The sequence below is a fragment of the Bos taurus genome, chromosome 12, assembly GCF_002263795.3.
Source record: "Bos taurus isolate L1 Dominette 01449 registration number 42190680 breed Hereford chromosome 12, ARS-UCD2.0, whole genome shotgun sequence".
Taxonomy (NCBI): Eukaryota; Metazoa; Chordata; class Mammalia; order Artiodactyla; family Bovidae; genus Bos; species Bos taurus.
The window spans coordinates 17,911,255-17,930,965 of record NC_037339.1 but is presented as its reverse complement, the minus strand read 5'-3'; the positions used below and the strand labels follow the sequence as shown (position 1 = coordinate 17,930,965).

General features: G+C 44.0%; 1 protein-coding gene and 1 long non-coding RNA gene across 5 annotated transcripts in view; one reads left to right on the top strand and one right to left on the bottom strand.

Annotated features, from left to right (window-relative positions):
- The window catches only part of MED4 (mediator complex subunit 4), a 45,630-nt gene that overhangs the window by 11,416 nt on the left and 14,503 nt on the right, over positions 1 to 19,711 (top strand). The window lies entirely within an intron of this gene.
- LOC132346741 (uncharacterized) lies at positions 1,598 to 19,693 on the bottom strand. Its single transcript, XR_009496662.1, has 3 exons — positions 19,584 to 19,693; positions 8,227 to 8,330; positions 1,598 to 6,536 (listed from the first exon to the last, which is right to left on the bottom strand). It is a non-coding gene; the product is annotated as an uncharacterized lncRNA (long non-coding RNA).

The window sequence follows — 19,711 nt, the reverse complement described above, 5'->3', positions numbered from 1 at the left end:
CCGCAACCAAGCACCAAATAAAAGAAGAACCCTGACATGCTCTCCCCTTTCATGGCCTGAGTTCTGAATCTCCCCTGCACAAAAGAAGAATCTTGCTGCCAACGGCAATGTTTACAGCTTTCTTTCCACAAACTGCACTACAGCCTGTGTTCCCCAAACCAAACCAGCCCAAAGATGAGCGCTGCCTGTTTCCCCAAGACCTCTCCCTCCTCCTGTGTCGCTCGCCTGAGTTAATGACACTGCCTCCATTGAATCACCACCCAACCTCATCATTCACCTTTTCTCCATCCCCTCACCTCTCTCTTTTCTCTCTCTTTCCCTCCTCCTCTCCTTTCCCTCTCTGTCTCTCTCTCTCCCCTAAATTCAGTCAGCCAGTCCTTTTTTATTTTATCTACTAAATACTTCTTAAATTTTCTATTCCTTTTTATTCCCTACATCTCCTGTCTTGATTCAGACTCACATTACACTAAGTCCCCTACATATGGATGAGTTCTGTTGCAAGAGCATGTTCATAAGTCTAAGTTTTTTTCATTAAGTCCAACAAAGTTAGTCTAGGAACCCAGCTAACACAATGGGCTGTATTGTACTGTAATGTAATTTTAGGTTTATAATACTTTTCACACAAATAATACGTAAAAAACAAACGCAAAAACAATAAAGAAAATATTCTGAATCTTACAGTATAGAACCTGGAAAAGTACAGTAGTACAGTACAACTGTAAAAGACCTTCTTAGCAGTACCCACTACATCATGCTGCGTTTACGCTTGCTTCTGGACATCCTGGCCTTGAAATAAAGCTCCTGCACTACTGGGCTCTATACACTACTGCAGAGTAGAGTACACAAAAGCACAACTGCCTGTAGAGGGTGCGTGCATGTGGGACCATGTGAACTGACTTACACGACTGGACATGTGAACATACGTTCGCATTTTTGAAAGTTTGCAACTTGAAGGTTCACTGGTAGGGGACTTACTGTCTTGCTTTCTTAGACTGTTGCAATATCTCTTTAACTGGTTTCCCTCCTCCTGTGTCTCCCAACTCTTGTTCCAAACCCATTCCTCACATGGTTGTGTCACCCTCTTGCTAAACATCTTTCAGTGACTTATAAAACCACGTCCAATTTTATTGCGGATTTCTAGCTTAGACTCTAATCAGAAAACAATGATCTATAAAATCTCTTTTAGGATGTTCTGTTAAGATTCTCTTTATACCTAAATGCATGATCTATATTAGAAGATGCTCCAACAACATAGGAAAGGATGTGTATTTTCTGTTTCTGATTTACAGAAAGAAAGGTATATATTCACTATTTACAGTGTCCATATCCTAACCCTGTTTCTGCTAAATTGATTTCATGATTATATTCTTCAATATCTGGTTGGTCATTGTTTGTTCGATATTTGGAATTTTAAAAGCGCAGTATTTACAGCTACAGTTTAACAGTGCTTTGTAAAAATTTCCATTTCTGGTTTTTTTTAAAGTTGGAAGATACATTGTTGCATAACTTTTGCATCTTCTTGTGACTAAAACTTTGACCAAAATTTATCTGTAAAAAAGAATAAGTCTAAGATTTTTTTTAATTAATTTTATTTTATTTTTAAACTTTACATAATTGTATTAGTTTTGCAGATTTTTTTTTTTAAGATTTTCATCTTGGAAATAAAAATGCCCTTCATGGAATGGCTTTTCTTTAAATTCCCAGCCTTCTCTTCTGCTGTTCCCACTTGATATTCTGATATTAATTGTACAACCTGCTATAAGTCCTTCAGAACTTTTCAGATACACCTAAAATTTTGCTGGTCCTGAAATTCCCTGCATAACTATGTTTCAGGTTTATATCTGGTGTAACTGTTATAATGGAACAGAACTGTGCCCAGCTGGGATACCTTGAGCCCCTAGCTTAATCTAATTGCGCTTTGGAAACTCCTAGCACCCGTGCTAACCTGCTTCTCACCACATTATGTAATCTGTGTATATGTCTGGGTTTCCCACCAGACTGTAAGTCCTTAAGAACATGGAGCTGACCCTCCTCTCTTTTTGTCCCCTCACAAGGCCTGAAACTTGGTAGGTTGCTCAGCTTTCTCACGCTGTACCTCACCAAACAATTTCCATGCGCCAGCTCAGTCTGAGCCTTATCTCATCCTATCCCCTCCTCATCATGTCCAATATGATTATCATCCTGGGTTTCCATCGACCCTTCACTCCCTTTTGCTGTCTGACCTGACTTCTCCAGAATATTCGTGAGTGCTTCTTGGCAAGAGTCAGCTTCTCTCCCCTGTTCTATTTCCTCATCCTTCCTTGGGCCACCGCCTCCGGATTTGTGGTCTCTGGCCTCAGAAGTGGTTTCTTGTGATTCAACCCCTGGAGAAGGAGTTGGAGAGAGATCAGACATCACAACCGTTCAGTGCTTTTTGTTCTCCAAGGCACTTCTAGTTCGCAGTTGGACTCATTGAATTGAAAAACAGTTGATCCGTGGACAGGGACATCTACGAACACTCAGAAGTTATAGTTCTCATTATAACTGCATCAGTTTGCCTTGCTTTTAATTAATGACTTTCTTGAAGAGTTAATTTGTATAACATAATGGTTGATTCAGATTCTTTTAAGTTGCAAGGAGCAAAACTCAGTCAAGCTAGCCTGCATGTGGAGGGGGAGAAGCTCCTTCATATGGAGCAATATGAGAGACAGGGGTCATGAGAATTCATGACTGGAACACGTGATAAAGCTGAAGCTTATGGGAACTGAACCTAGAAAGTTTCCAGGAAGTGGGCTGGCCCCAGGGACTACCACTTGCCCCCCTTCCTTTCTCAGGGGCCATATCATCTCTTTCTTCCCACTATCCTTTTCGCTCCCTGTCCCTGCATATCGTTCATCTTCTTCATAGCATATGAAGAAGATGAACATATGCTTGGGTTTTGTTCCTTTATAAATTCAGCTTACATAACCCATCATGTTCTCTTCATTCTTTCTCTGCATCAATTTCATTCTCCCCATATTTTTTTTGGCTTCATTTCCTTAGAGAGAGTTGGCTCCAAGTTATCTTTTTAAGCTGTGGATGAATGTATCTGTAATCAGTCAAATTTGCTCCATTTCCATGGCTACTATTTTGGTCAAATCACAAATATCCCCCCTGAATTAGTACAATGACTTTTCCTACCACCGTCTTCCCTCATTCCCAATCCATCTTCCATACCCTTCAGAGAATTCCCATCACCTTCATGATAAAGTACAGATGCTTTAACACCCTTATGTGACTCTTCATGATTTATCCTCATGGCCTGGATCCTTGAGTACATTTCAGCCTCAGTTCTTCCCACTTCTCAATGTTGTACTCTGCCTCTCATCTTTTTGAAAATATTTCTTAAAATGCACCACATTCTCTCTTACCTCTGGCTATATGCCATTCCTTCCAACTGGAAAACTTTCACAACTAGTCTTCTCCTACTTAATCTTCAGCTCTCAGCCAATCGCTTCCTCCAGGAAGTCTTCCTTGACCAGGTCACTTGACTACACTTCTGTATGCTCGCCTAGCACTGCACTTTCCCTATCATTAAGTCCCATAATAAGCAAGGAACATGTGTATTTTGCTCACCACTGTATCCCTAGGGCATAACAGGCACTTAATAAATACTTAATAAATGAGTGAGGGCCCCACCATAGGTCACTGGTGCTATTAGGCATCGGGGGATGGGAACAGTTTGTGACAACCAGATGCACCTTAATTCTAATTGACAGATCTTAAGTAGGTTCAGAAAACGAAGATCATGGCATCTGGTCCCATCACTTCATGGGAAATAGATGGGGAAACAGTGGAAACAGTGTCAGACTTTATTTTTTTGGGCTCCAAAATCATTGCAGATGGTGACTGCAGCCATGAAATTAAAAGACGCTTAGTCCTTGGAAGGAAAGTTATGACCAACCTAGATAGCATATTCAAAAGCAGAGACATTACTTTGCCAACAAAGGTCTGTCTAGTCAAGGCTATGGTTTTTCCTGTGGTCATGTATGGATGTGAGAGTTGGACTGTGAAGAAGGCTGAGAGCTGAAGAATTGATGCTTTTGAAGTGTGGTGTTGGAGAAGACTCTTGAGAGTCCCTTGGACTGCAAGGAGATCCAACCAGTCCATTCTGAAGGAGATCAGCCCTGGGATTTCTTTGGAAGGAATGATACTAAAGCTGAAACTCCAGTACTTTGGCCACCTCATGCGAAGAGTTGACTCATTGGAAAAGACTCTGATGCTGGGAGGGATTGGGGGCAGGAGGAGAAGGGGATGATAGAGGATGAGATGGCTGGATGGCATCACTGACTCAATGGATATGAGTCTGAGTAAACTCTGGGAGTTGGTGATGGACAGGGAGGCCTGGTGTGCTGCGATTCATGGGGTCGCAAAGAGTCGGACATGACTGAGCGACTGAACTGAACTGAAAGTAGGTTGGTGAGAAGAAAAGTTGCCCTTGGTAGGGACTATAGTCCTGATAGACAACATAGTTGAAGTATTCAGCACCCTGGTGGCTCAGCAGTAAAGAATCTGCCTGCAATGGAGGAGACCCAGGTTCAATCCTTGGGTTGGGAAGATCCCCTGGAGAAGGGAATGGCAACCCAGTCCAGTATTCTTGCCTGGAAAATACCATGGACAGAGGAGCCAGGTGGGCTACAGTCCATGGGGTCCCCAAAAAAGTTGGACATGACTTAGTGGCTAAACAACAATTGCAAACACCCAAAATCTGATCTCTTTTTAATGACCCTGAATATTACATGACTTTACCAGATAGGTACCCCATGAAGTTCAACCCAAAGCCACCTACTGATCACCCTCTCCACTCCCATTGTAACAAAATTAGAATACCAACTCCTTGCTGTGACCTACAAGGTTTCCCAGGATGGGGCCTCTGTCTGACACCTCATCCCACATGCTCTGCCTCACTCACTGTGCTCCAGCCTGCAGGCTTCCTCAAACACTCCCAGGTATTCCCTGTCTCAGGGCCTTTGCATTTGCTGTTCATTCTGCTTGGAATGAACAGAATGATCCCTAGATCATCAAACAGTGAGAACTTCCTTTTCATCTTTTGGTTCTTAGCTAAAACTCACCCTCCTCAGTGACGCCCTCCTCGGTCACCCTGTATAACATGTCACCCACCCCTTCATAACATTTATCATAAACTAAAATTAAAATCTGAGTGGTAAAGAATCTGCCTGCTAATGCAGGAGATGCAGGAGATTCGGGTGGTTCAATACCTGGGTCGGGAAGACCCATGAGGGAGGAAATGGCAGTCCACATCTGTATTCTTGCCTGGGAAATCTCATGGACAGAGGAGCCCGGCGGGCTGTAGTCCACGGGGTTGCAAAGAGTCGAACATGACTTAGTGACTAAACAGAAACAACAACAACAAAATTATCAGATATATTTGCTGATTAATTCTCTGCCTTCCCCATTAGAAGGCAAGCTCTAGGAGGGCAGAGAATTCATCTGGATCACCCTCTACTGCGTCATCAGAATCTAGAACAGTATTTAGGATCATGGCTGTTCAATAAGTTGCTGAATGAATGAATGAACAGGAAGACTTGCGCCCAAAGTTGGCACAAGATTTCTTCTATTTGGACCCTCTTCAGATTTTTTACTGCAATACAGTTTCCTGAGAGAAATGCAAAAAGGGGACAGTCTAACCAAATATATGCTGACTATCCCTACTGAGGCCCCTGCATCATCTGCTGTCCCCTGGCTCCCTCATCCTGCCCCCATCCCCATTTCTGACTTGACCTTTTCTTCTGGCAATTCAGGGCAGTGCCAGACCTCAGCAGCCTTTCTTTCCCCTAATATTTGGGGCCACCCTGAGCCTGCCTGGACCCCTGGGGTGCGTGCCAAATAGAAAATGCATGTACATCAAGTGTGACTTAGAATAAGAAAGAGGACTGATTGGAGCTTTATATCCCTGGACTTCTCCCCACTTCACTGTCCTTGGTGCAAGACTGGGGATGGGCCCTTCACTCACGCTAGGGATGTAAAGTTTACTGACCAATACGCTAGGCTGCAAGTAATCCAAAAGGCATGGGTTGCGAAGAGATTGAAATATGCAAAAATCTGTTAGAATGGTCCCTTGCCAAGTGATATTTGTGTTTCATAATTCCACCACTTCACATCAAAATCCAGCGCTAAACACACAGCAGGCTGGATGTCTGAAGACTCAGAAAAGAACCACTGACACTACTAAAATCAAGGGATCTAAGCTCCCTTTGAAACTGTAAAGCCTTTGTTGAGGAATGTCATGGCTGTTCTGCCATAACCCGAGGCAAAACCGGAGAAATACCTTGGGGGCACTTTGTACAGCCCACTGGCCCGGCAGGGGCCTTGTGTACATCCAGTCTTGAAAATGGATTGCCTGATCATGCAGCAAATGAAGCTTTATTATGCATTTGTCTGGTTGAGAAGAGATAAAAAGCGTGGATCAGATGGAGTGAACTGTGGCCAACGTTTGGAATGGGCTTTCCAGTGAAAAACAAGTTCTTAATGAAGAGCGGCTTGCAGTTTCAGATCTCCTAAGAGAGAGAATTTGGGGTCTGTAATTAGAAATTTTACATCAGGTGTTAGGTTCACAAAATGGGCAGGGCACATTCTGGAAGCCCAGCCCTGGAGGACAGCGAGTCAGTGTGTTCACTGCTGGCCGGGCGGCCCCAGGGGAATGACTCGCAGGGAGGGTTGCGACCAGAGCTGGCCGAAGCCCAGAATGTCCAAGAGCAACGAGTTATCCAAGAAGAGGCAAGGGCCAAGCCCCAGAGAGTCTGGAAACACAAAGGGGCCACTGTTCTCCCTGACCAGGGCCAAGAAACCGCCTTCGACCTCATGCTTTTCACTCAGTTAGCAGCAAACTCATCTGTATGGCTTTAAGGGTAAAAATCTGGCCAGTGTCAGAAGCAGATGACACAAATGCAGATGTATTTGAAAGTTACCAGAACAATGGGAAATGATGACGATGTTATTGTATCGAGACGGCTAAATGGCCTAGAAATTTGGTGGTTTTGAGGGGGCTTCCATTCTTCATCAATGCTTCATCTCCTCGCACTGGAGTGCTTATCTCTTTGCTTTTCCGGGGAGGTGTTACACAGACTCATTTGCATACATGGTCCTGTGGTTCATTCCGGATTGTGAAACATTCAGAGCGACGATGGATGAAAGCAATCTGAAGCCAATTTTGCCAATTGAACTATAGTGTTTAGCTCACGAGGTGTTTTCCTCAATTAAATTAGTAAACATTGATTGAGAATCTGCCTATCATGTGAAAAGCTGATACACAAAAATGAACAGGATTTGAAACGCGAGGAAATGAAAAACAAACCGGCAGCCTGGAGATTATAGTTAATCTTCTCTGAATTGTCTCCACAGTTAGAGACAGGAAGTGAGCTAACTTACTAACAGCCAAAAAGGAGACTTTTTCTGGGAAAGCTCCCTCAGTATAGCCAAAACAAATATTTTTATCTGGGAGAAAACAAAAGTTAAAATGAATGTAATACTGACCTTCACATTCAGATGCTAGATAAGTCAAAAAGCTTCAGTAAAAATACTGAACATTTGCTCTGTGGTAGGTACTGGTTTTATGAAATTAAAAATACATGTCCTTAAATTTAAGGACAAATTTAAACATATTCTGTCAAAAATGGATATAATACAAAAGTATGTTCCCTTTCCTCAAACCTCGTTTTGTTGCTGTTATTGTTGTTTAGGAATGTTAAATGGAGAAAAAATAAAAATTATCATAAGTGAAGTTCTTGAATTTGGCAGAGTCTATCATGAATTCCTTGAGTACAAAACAAAGAAATATGGACAGGGTGATGGTAGAGTAGGTGGATTTGTATGGTTAATAGTTCACACCCCAACAGCACTGATTTATTAATTGATGGCTGCTGTGTCCCAGAAAATTCTTGAAGACATCAAGGCTATGGGCTAACTGGAACATCACACATCTCCAAATACAGTCACATTCACAGATTCGGACATGGACATATCTCTTTGGAGGTTCAAAGAGATTCAAATGTGTAGTGAATTCACTATTTAATCCTCCATATAAATAGACTGAATTCTCCATTTAATTCACTATATGTTTGAATCCAGAATGGTGAGATATCTGAACCATTCTCTTTCTGACATTGATTCCTTACTCTAGTTCTTCTTTCTTCTATCCCTGCCTACCTTCCCGCCCCATGTCCAACACTTAGCCCAGCCAATTTCTACCTTCTTAGGAGCTTCTGAGTGCATCTCTTCCAGGAAGCCTTCCCTGACCACTGCAGGCCCAGCATTCAGTGCGATCCCTGGCACATAAAGAGCTCAATAAATATCTGTTGAGAGAATAAATGAAACTATCAAACCAGGCCAATGATGATGCCCACCTTCTCTGGAGTTACTGAGAAGTGATAAGTTTTCAGTGATGCCTGGAGAATTTCTAGCAGGAGATGAGACTATTATTAGGTTTGTTAATTCTAGAAAACCTTTCCATTGAAACCACACCATGAATATTTAAAGAGAATCAGATGTTTAACCTAAACTCCTTTTTATTCTCAAGGCCCAAGAATGTAGGGAGTTAAAAGACAAATTGCTTTACTTTCCACTGGGCTAATGACTTTAATTAACACTGAGCAATTCTGGACAGTGGGAGTTTTTTGCCATGTTGTGTTTTGGAAAGAGGAGGATAAGGTTTTTCTGATGAAAGCTTCCCATTGTAACCAGGACGAGGAAGATAAGGGGCCTTGTTCAGCTTGTAAAACTTCTCCTGATGTAGAGCAACACCAGTTGGATTGAGTAGAGAGAACTCAGCTTATTAAAAGCAGTTAAAATGGCACATTCTGAGGCTTTGTAATTGGTTTAAAAATTGAAGTTGCTGGACTTTCCTGGTGGCGCAGTGGATAAGAATCCACCTGCTAGGGGCTTCCCTGGTGGCTTAGTGGTAGAGAATCCCCCTGCCAATGCAGAAGACATGGGTTTGATCCCTGGTTCCAGAAGATCCCACCTGTGTGGAGCAACTAAGCCTGTGCACCACAACGACTAAGCCTGCACTCCAGAGTTCAGGAGCAACAACTACTGAAGCCCGTGCCCTAGAGCCCATGCTCTGCAAAAAGAGAAGCCACTGCAATGCGAAGGCTGTGAACCACAACTAGAGAGGAGCCCCTGCCTGCCACAACTAGAGAAAAACCCACGCGGCAAGAAGACCCAGCGCTGCCAAAAAGTAAATAAATAAATGCATGACTTTTTTTTAATAAATAAAATTGAAGTTGCTAACACAACATTGTAACTCAACTATCAGTTCAGTTCAGTCACTCAGTCGTGTCCAACTCTTTGCAACCCTAAGGACTGCAGCATGCCAGGCTTTCCTGTCCATCACCAACTCCCGGAGCTTACTCAAACTCATGTCAATCGAGTTGGTGATACCATCCTATCTCATCCTCTGTCTTCCCCTTCTCCTCCCACCTTCAGTCTTTCCCAGCATCTTTCCCAGGGTCTTTTCCAATGAGTCAGTTCTTCGCATCACGTAGCCAAAGTATTGGAGTTTCACCTTCAGCATCAGTCCTTCCAATGAATATTCAGGACTGATTTCCTTTAGGATTGACTGGTTGGATCTCCTTTCAGTCCAAGGGACTCTCAAGAGTTTTCTCCAACACCACAGTTCAAAAGCATCAATTCTTCGGTGCTCAGCTTTGTTTATAGTCCAACTCTCACATCCATACATGACCACTGGAAAAACCATAGCTTTGACTAGATGGACCTTTGGGGCAAAGTGATATCTCTGCTTTTTACTATGCTGTTTAGGTTAGTCATAGATTTTCTTCCAAGGAGCAAGGTGTCTTTTAATTTCATAGCTGCAGTCACCATCTACAGTAATTTTGGAGCTTCAAAAAATAAAGTTTCCACTGTTTCCACTGTTTCCCTATCTATTTGCCATGAAGTGATGGGACCGGATGCCATGATCTTCGTTTTCTGAATGTTGAGTTTTAAGCCAGGTTTTTCACTCTCCTCTTTCACTTTCATCAAAAGGCTCTTCAGTTCCTCTTTACTTTCTGCCATAAGGGTGGTGTCATCTGCATATCTGAGGTTATTGATATTTCTCCTGTCAATCTTAGATAGCATATTCAAAAGCAGAGACATTACTTTGCCAACAAAGGTTCGTCTAGTCAAGGCTATGGTTTTTCCTGTGGTCATGTATGGATGTGAGAGTTGGACCGTGAAGAAGGCTGAGGGCCGAAGAATTGATGCCTTTGAACTGTGGTGTTGGATAAGACTCTTGAGAGTCCCTTGGACTGCAAGGAGATCCAACCAGTCCATTCTGAAGGAGATCAGCCCTGGGATTTCTTTGGAAGGAATGATGCTAAAGCTGAAACTCCAGTACTTTGGCCACCTCATGCGTAGATTTGACTCATTGGAAAAGACTCTGATGCTGGGAGGGATTGGGGGCAGGAGGAGAAGGGGACGACAGAGGATGAGATGGCTGGATGGCATCACTGACTCGATGGACGTGAGTCTGAGTGAACTCCGGGAGTTGGTGATGGACAGGGAGGCCTGGCGTGCTGTGATTCATGGGGTCGCAAAGAGTCGGACACGACTGAGCGACTGATCTGATCTGATCTGTCAATCTTGATTCCAGCTTGTGCTTCTTCCAGCCCAGCATTTCTCATGATGTTTTCTGCATGTAAGTTAAACAAGCAGGGTGACAGTATACAGCCTTGACATACTCCTTTCCCGATTTGGAACCAGTCTGTTGTTCCATGTCCAGTTCTAACTGTTGCTTCCTGACCTGCATACAGGTCAGGTGGTCTGGTATTCCCATCTCTTGAACAATTTTCCACAGTTTGTTGTGATTCACACAGTCAAAGGCTTTGGTGTAGTCAATAAAGCAGAAGTAGATGTTTTTCTGGAACTCTCTTGCTTTTTTGATGATCCAACAGCTGTTGGCAATTTGATTTCTGGTTCTTCTGCCTTTTCTAAATCCAGCTTGAACATCTGGAAGTTCACAGTTCACGTACTGCTGAAGCCTGGCTTGGAGAATTTTGAGCTAGCATGTGAGATGAGTGCAATTGTGCAGTAATTTGAGCATTCTTTGGCATTGCCTTTCTTTGTGATTCTTTGGCATCACCCCACACAAGACTGACCTAGACTTGCGTGTGAGTGTGCAGGTGTCTCCGGTGGGGCGTGGGTGGATGGTAGACTGCTGCGGGGTCAGGAGCACTGAGTGCGGCAGTGCGTGAGGAGGACCTTTGGAAGGAGGTCGCCATTATCTTCATTACCTCCACACATGCTAGCAAAGTAACTCTCAAAATTCTCCAAGCCAGGCTTCAGCAATACTGAACTGTGAACTTTCAGATGTTCAAGCTGGATTTAGAAAAGGCAGAGGAACCAGAGATCAAATCGCCAACATCTGCTGGATCATGGAAAAAGCAAGAGAGTTCCAGAAAAACATCTATTTCTGCTTTATTGACTACGCTAAAGCCTTCGACTGTGTGAATCACAACAAACTGTGGAAAATTGTTCAAGAGGTGGCAATACCAGACCATCTGACCTGCCTCTTGAGAAATCTGTCTGCAGGTCAAGAAGCAACAGTTAGAACTGGACATGGAACAACAGACTGGTTCCGAACTGGGAAAGGAGTACGTCAAGGCTGTATATTGTCACCCTGCTTATTTATCTTATATGCAGAGTACATCATGAGAAATGCTGGGCCATATGAATTGCAAGCTGAAATCAAGATTGCTGGGAGAAATATCAATAATCTCAGATAAGCAGATGACACCACCCTTATGGCAGAAAGTGAAGAGGAACTAAAGAGCCTCTTGATGAAAATGAAAGAGGAGAGTGAAAAGTTGGCTTAAAGCTCAACTTTCAGAAAACTGAGATCATGGCATCCAGTCCCATCACTTCATAGCAAATAGATAGGGGAACAATGGAAACAGGGGCAGATTTTATTTTGGGGGGCTCCAAAATCACTGCAAATGGTGACTGCAGGCATGAAATTAAAAGATGCTTAGTCCTTGGAAGGAAAGTTATGACCAACCTAGATAGCATATTAAAAAGCAGAGACCTTACTTTGCCAACAAAGGTCCGTCTAATCAAAGCTATCTATGGTTCCAGTGGTCATGTATGGATGTAAGAGTTCGACTATAAACAAAGCTGAGCACCGAAGAATTGATGCTTTTGAACTGTGATGTTGGAGAAGACTTTTGAGAGTCCCTTGGATTGCAAGGAGGTCCAACCAGTCCATCCTAAAGGAATACTCAGGACTGATTATTCATTGGAGTATTCATTGGAAGGACTGATGCTGAAACTCCAATACTTTGGCCACCTGATGCGGAGAGCTGACTCATTTGAAAAGACCCTAATGCTGGGAAAGATTGAAGGCAAGAGGAGAAGGGGATTACAGAGGATGAGATGGTTGGATGGCATCACCAACTCAATGGACATGAGTTTGAGTAAGCTCCAGGAGTCGGTGATGGACAGGGAGGCCTGGCATGCTGCAGTCCTTGGGGTCGCAAAGAGTCAGACACGAGTGAGTAACTGAACTGAACTGAACTGAGTTGAGGGAAGCTGCAGGCAGTGTTGCTGGGTGGGTGGGGGTGTAGATGAGGAATCCCAGCTTGCTTATGTCTTTTTAGACACCCAAGTGGAGGACTCTCAAGTATCCAGGAGGAGCTGCATTTGCAAGTCTGAGCGTAGAGGACAGATCTGGGCAGGAAATAAAAATTAGGGAGTCAGTTTACAGGCAGCATTTAAAGCCACTGGACTGAATGACGTGATCTGAAGTGAGCCAGATGGAGATGAGAACCTAGAAGTGGCCCTAAAATGCTCTTCTGTACAGAGGCCAGTTGGGCCTCCCTAGTGACTCAGGTGGTAAAGAACTTGCCTGCCAATGCAAGAGACTCAGGTTCCATCCCTGGGTTGGGAAGATCCCCTGGAGGAGGGCATGGCAACCTACTCCAGTATTCTTGCCTGGAGAATCCCATGGACAGAGGAGCTCGGAGGGCTACAGTCCATGGGGTCGCAAAGAGTCGGACACAACTGAGCGACTGACACGTTCTTTCACTTTCATAGAAGTCAGGAGGAACCAGGAGGAAGCAGCCAGAGAGATGCAGAAGAGAGATCAGTGAGGAAATAGAAAAATGAAGAGAGTCTGGCATCTTAGAAATCAAGTGAAGAAAGTATCAAGTAGAAGCGGGTGATGGACTGTGTCCAGGCGGCTGAGAGATCAAGCACAGCGAGCACTGACCTTTACATTCAGCAGCACAGAGGTCTTTGATGACCTTTACAAGCTGAGTTTAGGTGGGGAATTAGGGCTGAAAAACGAACTGAAATTGACATGAGGAAGGACTAAACTTGGTAACAAAATAACCTGATCTCTTTGTGCTCAGGGGAGCAAAGAAGCCAAGCAGTTGCTGGTGAGGGAAGTGCACTCAAGAGAAGATTTTCTTGACAGGAAAAGTACGCTAAGAAGGATGAGTAGAGGATGGAAATTACCACAGACTGGGTTGCTTAAAGAATAGAAAATTTTTTCACTGTTACGGAAACTGGAAGTCCAAGGGACTTCTCCAGTGGCTCAGCTAGTAAAGAATCCACCTGCCCATGCAGGAGATACAGGAGATGTCAGTTTGATCCCTGGGTCAGGAAAAGTCCCTGGAGGAGGAAATGGCAACCCATTCTAGTATTCTTGCCTGGGAAATCCCATGGACAGAGGAGCTTGGTGGGTTACAGTCCATGAAGTTGAAAAGAGTTGGACACGACTGAGTGTGTGTGCGCTGTGCGTGCGCGCGCGCGCGCGCACACACACACACACACACACACTGGAAGTCCAAGACCAATGTGGCAGCAGGTTAGTTTTTTAGGCAGCCTCTTCTTGGCTCGCAGATGGCTACCTTCCTCTGAAGGTGCCTTCCAGGTGTGAGACGGCAGCATCCTCAACACCATCTTTGCTCTGCGCTTGCACATCCCTGGTCTCACCGTGTCCTCACGTCCTCTCCGTATAAGAACACCAGTCAGATGGGATTAGAGCTCACCCTAACAGTTTCATTTTAACTTAAGTACCTCATTAAAGGCCCTACCTTTAAAGGCAAAGGGACTCAGTCATACAAATACATGAATGCATTCTCCCCCAAACTCCCCTCCCATCCAGGCTGCCACATAATATCGAGGAGAGTTCCCTATGCTATAGAGTAGAACTTTGTTGGCTATCCATTTAAAATACAGCACTGTAGTATTTATACTTCTGGAATCAATAGATTGAGAAAATACTTTACACTCAAAGTTACCATGAATTCAGTTATCATAGTTCAGTTCAGTTCAATCCAGTCCAGTCGCTCAGTCGTGTCTGATTCTTTGCGACCCCATGAATCGCAGCACGCCAGGCCTCCCTGTCCATCACTAATTCCCGGAGTCTACTCAAACTCATGTCCATCGAGTCGGTGATGCCATCCAGACATCTCATCCTCTGTTGTCCCCTTCTCCTCCTGCCCCCAATTCCTCCCAGCATCAGGGTCTTTTCCAATGAGTCAACTCTTCACATGAGGTGGCCAAAGTATTGGAGTTTCAGCTTCAGTATCAGTCCTTCCAGTGAACACCCAGGACTGATCTCCTTGAAAATGGACTGGTTGGATGTCCTTGCAGTCCAAGGGACTCTCAAGAGTCTTCTCCAACACCACAGTTCAAAAGCATCAATTCTTCAGCACTCAGCTTTCTTCACAGTCCAACTGTCACATCCATACATGACCACTGGAAAAACCATAGCCTTGACTAGACGGACCTTTGTTGGCAAAGTAATGTCTCTGCTTTCCAATATGCTATCTACCCCATGAACAGTTATCATAAGAACAGTGTAAATATATAAAACATTCATATTTAGTTACAAATGACCCTTAAAGAACACAGATTTGAACTGCAGGGGTCCCCTTACATGTGGAATTTTTTTCAATAAATATAGAAACTGCATTTTCCTTTTACAGATCTTTAAGTTAAACGAGTGTGGGGAAAAGCTTGTGTTTGATTATTGGTCACAACATATGGAACAAAAAAACCCTAGGATTTGAGTCCCAATTCTGTTCAATTCTGCCTTGGGTGAGAAGGCAATGGCAACCCATTCCAGTATTCTTGCCTGGAGAATCCCATGGACAGAGGAGCCTGGCGGGCTACAGTCCACGGGGAAAAGAGGCGGACACGACTGAGGGGCTTCACTTTCACTTTCTGTTCGATTCTGCCTTGGGTTTCACTTATCAGTTTCTTTGTTTTCAAGGCAAAGGTAGCAGTACTCCAGTTGGCACCCCTACCCACCATGTTGCTCAGTGGCCAACTCTAAAATATATTATAAAATAGCTCATAGTTTGTTTACCATACTTGAATCTTTACAGTTTGCAAAAGAGTGTATCAGTAGGAAGTACCCTTGCTTATTATCTATAGAGAATATTCCGTGTACATGTGAATTTGTGCAAATCTGAGGAGGTACGGAGTTTACAACACACAAGAGCATGAGTGCATGCTAAGTCACTTTAGTCGTGTCTGACTCTGTACGACTCTATGGACTGTAGCCCACCAGCTCCATGGGATTCTCCGGACAAGAATACTGGATTGGGTTGCCATGCCCTCCTCCAGAGGATCTTCCCAACTCAAGGATCGAAGCCATGTCTCCTGCAGTTACTACACTGCAGGCGGATTCTTTACCACTGAGCCACCAGAGAAGCCCTCACATCACACAGACAGTCCACATGTTGACCCTGGTTATCTGTAAAGGAGGATTTATAACTGGCCATTTTTAACTAATTAGAATCCTCCCAGGACTTTCATGTGGAAGCTACACTAATATGATCTACCTAATCCCCCCACCAGAATCTTGGCCCAAGACAAACAAAATCCACATAAATTGAAGGAGTTTAGCCCCTTGGAAACTTAATATAAGAAATTATTGACTAGAGCTACTGGGAGGCATGCTTAGAATGCAATTGTAATTAAGAAAGCCTAAATTTAATTAATTAAGTCCATTGCCTGAGAACTGACTGTATTAAATGAAGAGGTGAGCCCACAGCAGAAGTATGGGGTGGTAGGACAATAAAAGGTGTCCATGAGTCTCTTGTCCTGTGTAGGGAAGAAGGCAACTCTGACCTATGAACACAAGCACGCCAATCTCTTTAACACAGATATCCCTACACCATGGTGTCAGTCCTAATGATTGCATCAATTAAATCTGTATTTATCTTCATTTGTTCTGATCCAGGTTTACCAGTCAACATTCTGGTGATATTTGTGGCTTTCAGTGCGGGTTTATCTATGCATATAATTGTGCTCATTTTAAGATAATAAAATTGCATTCTGGGTTATTATTATTCAGCAGTTGCAATGAATGAATTTATTTAGCATGAGTCCTGAGGAAATCCTCCAGCAGGAATCAGGTTTGACACCTCTAGAAAGGTCAGGCCAGAGGACAGGACCACAGGTGCTCCTGGCTCCCTTCCAGCTGTTGTCTGGGAGTGACAGCTTTGCGGCTCACTCTCTGTGACAGCAGCTTCGGTCAGATGCAGAGCTCCCACTCTTCGGGCTGTCTAACCTTGGGTTTCCCTAGTAAGGAAGGTCTTCTACCACATTGTTTTCCCTGCTGAAAAGTGGGTTAAATCACATTTTTGGTTGATTTGGAATTGTTCTTTAAATTACTGAATTTTAAAATTATTTAAACTACATCAATTGTTTAAACTGTTTTCAGGAGCGTCCCTCATGGTCCAGTGGTTAAGACTTCACACTTCCAGCCCAGGGGGTGTGTGTTCAGGGAATTAAGATTGCACATGCCTCACAGAACAGACCAAAAAGAAAAAGAAAAGAAAAGAAAAGCCCAAACGAACTATTTTCAACAACTACCAATTATATGGTTGCTCAGTCGGTAAAGAATCTGCCTGCAATACATGAGATGCAGGTTTGATCCCTGGGTCACAAAGATCCTCTGGAAAAGGGAATGGCTACCCACTCCAGTATTATTGCCTGAAGAATCCCATGACAGAGGAGCCTGGCAGTCTACAAAGCATGGGGCTGCAAAGAGTCTGACACGACTGACCAACTAACAACACACACAGCACTTACATACCACATTCATTGGTTCAGTTCACTGGTCATCTTGAACAGTGAACAAAACATTTTGCTGGGAGATATATGATTAAAAAGATGGACTATAAAATTGTGGAAGCAACCCAAGTGTCTCTGACAGATGAATAGATAAACAAGAAGGGAGGGAGGAATGGGAAACTATTATTTAATAGATATGGAGTTTCAGTTTTGCAAGATACAAAGAGCTCTAGAGAAGGATTACAAATAGCTTACAAATGGGATTACAAATAGCTTACAAATAGCTAAGAAGAGAAGCTAAAGGCAAAGCAGAAATGGAAAGATACACTCATTTGAATGCAGAGTTCCAAAGAATAGCAAGGAGAGATAAGAAAGCCTTTCTCAGAGATCAGTGCAAAGAAATAGAGGAAAACAACAGAATGCGAAGACTAGAGATCTCTTCAAGAAAATTAGAGATACAAAGGGAATATTTCATGCAAAGATGGGCTTAGTAAAGGACAAAAATGGTATGGACCTAACAGAAGCAGAAGATATTAAGAAGAGGTAGCAAGAATACACAGAAGAACTGTACAAAAAAGATCTTCATGACCCAGATAATCACGATGTGTGATCACTCACCTAGAGCCAGACATCCTGGAATGCAAAGTCAAATGGGCCTTAGGAAGCATCACTATGAACAAAGCTAATGGAGGTGATGGAATTCCAGTTGAGCTATTTCAAATCCTGAAGATGATGCTGTGAAAGTGCTGCACTCAATATGCCTGCAAATTTGGAAAACTCAGCAGTGGCCATAGGACTGGAAAAGGTCAGCTTTCATTCCAATCCCAAAGAAAGGCAATGCCCCCAAATGTTCAAACTACCACACAATTGCACTCATCTCACAAGCTAGCAAAGTAATGCTCAAAACTCTCCAAGCCAGGCTTCAGCAATACGGGAACTGTGAACTTTCAGATGTTCAAGCTGGATTTACAAACGGCAGAAGAACCAGAGATCAAATTGCCAACATCCGCTGGATCATTGAAAAGCAAGAACGTTCCAGAAGAACATCTATTTCTGCATTATTGACTACGCCAAAGCCTTTGACTGTGTGAATCACAACAAATTGTGGAAAATTGTTCAAGAGGTGGGAATACCAGACCACCTGACCTGCCTCTTGAGAAATCTGTTTGCAGGTCAGGAAGCAACAGTTAGAACTGGACATGGAACAACAGACTGGTTCTGAATTGGGAAAGGAGTACCTCAAGGCTGTTTATTGTCACCCTGTTTATTTAACTTATATGCAAAGTACATCATGAGAAACACTGGACTGGAAGAAGCACAAGCTGGAATCAAGATTGCCGGGAGAAATATCAATAACCTCAGATATGCAGATGACACCACCCTTATGGCAGAAAGTGAAGAGGAACTAAAAAGCCTCTTGATGAAAGTGAAAGAGGAGAGTGAAAAAGCTGGCTTAAATCTCAACATTCAGAAAACGAAGATCATGGCATCTGGTCCCATCACTTCATGGCAAATAGATGGGGAAAAAATGGAAACAGTGAGAGACTTTATTTCTTGGGCTCCTAAGTCACTGCAGATGGTGACTGCAGCCATGAAGTTAAAAGACGCTTACTCCTTGGAAGAAAGCTATGACAAAGCTAGACAGCATATTAAAAAGCAGAGACATTACTTTGCCAACAAAGGTCCATGGGGTCGCAAGCAGTCAGACAGGGCTGAGGGACAGAACTGAATTGAACTGAGAGAAGGATGGTGGTGATGGTAGCACAACATGAAGGTACTTGATGTCACCGCTTAAACACGGTTAAATGGTACATTTTATGCTAAGTGTATTTTACCACCAAGAAAAAAAGGAAGAAAATATGATAGATTTTGGCTCTTGCCCTAAACTTCTTACAGCATTCCTGAGAGCCCAAACAGGAGAATGGGAATAGCGTTATGGAAACGCAGACTAGGAGAGAAGTTAATAAGAGGAGCGCCCCCCCGCCCCGCCGCCCCCGCCTGCACATTTCACGAAGAAACTGAAACAGAGGCAGGCCATTAAGTAAGTCCTTCGAATGCTGAAAATCCGTTGAGCAGAAGCTTCCCATTCCTGCTTGAATAACTTAAGGCTTAGGAGACGCTGAGTTGGACAGGGCTGAGCGACTAAGCACAGGCTAGGAGACTCTGACCGCGTTGGCCCGCAGTTCTCAGTTTGGCTCTGCCTCCAGGGGCTGGAACTGAAGCTGAAACCCCAATACTTTGGCCACCTGATGGGAAGAACTGACTCATTGGAAAAGACCCTGATGCTGGGAAAGACTGAAGGCAGGGGGAGAAGGGGACGACAGAGGATGAGATGGTTGGATGGCGTCACCGACTCAATGGACACGAGTTTGAAAAAGCTCCGGGAGCTGGCGATGGACAGGGAGGCCTGGCGTGCTGCAGTCCATGGGGTCACAACGAGTCGGACACGATTGAGCGACTGAACTGAACTGAACTGAACTGAACTGAATCAGGGGGTGGAAGGCGAAGCCCTCACTGACCAGCAGGGGGCGCTGATGCCCTCAGCGTACCGCCAGGCCCGCAGGGGGCGCTCTGGCCCGCCGCTCCTCCCTGCCTCGGCGATCCTTCCTTCCGCCGGCCGAGCCCGCCTCTCGTCGCCAGTGCGCAG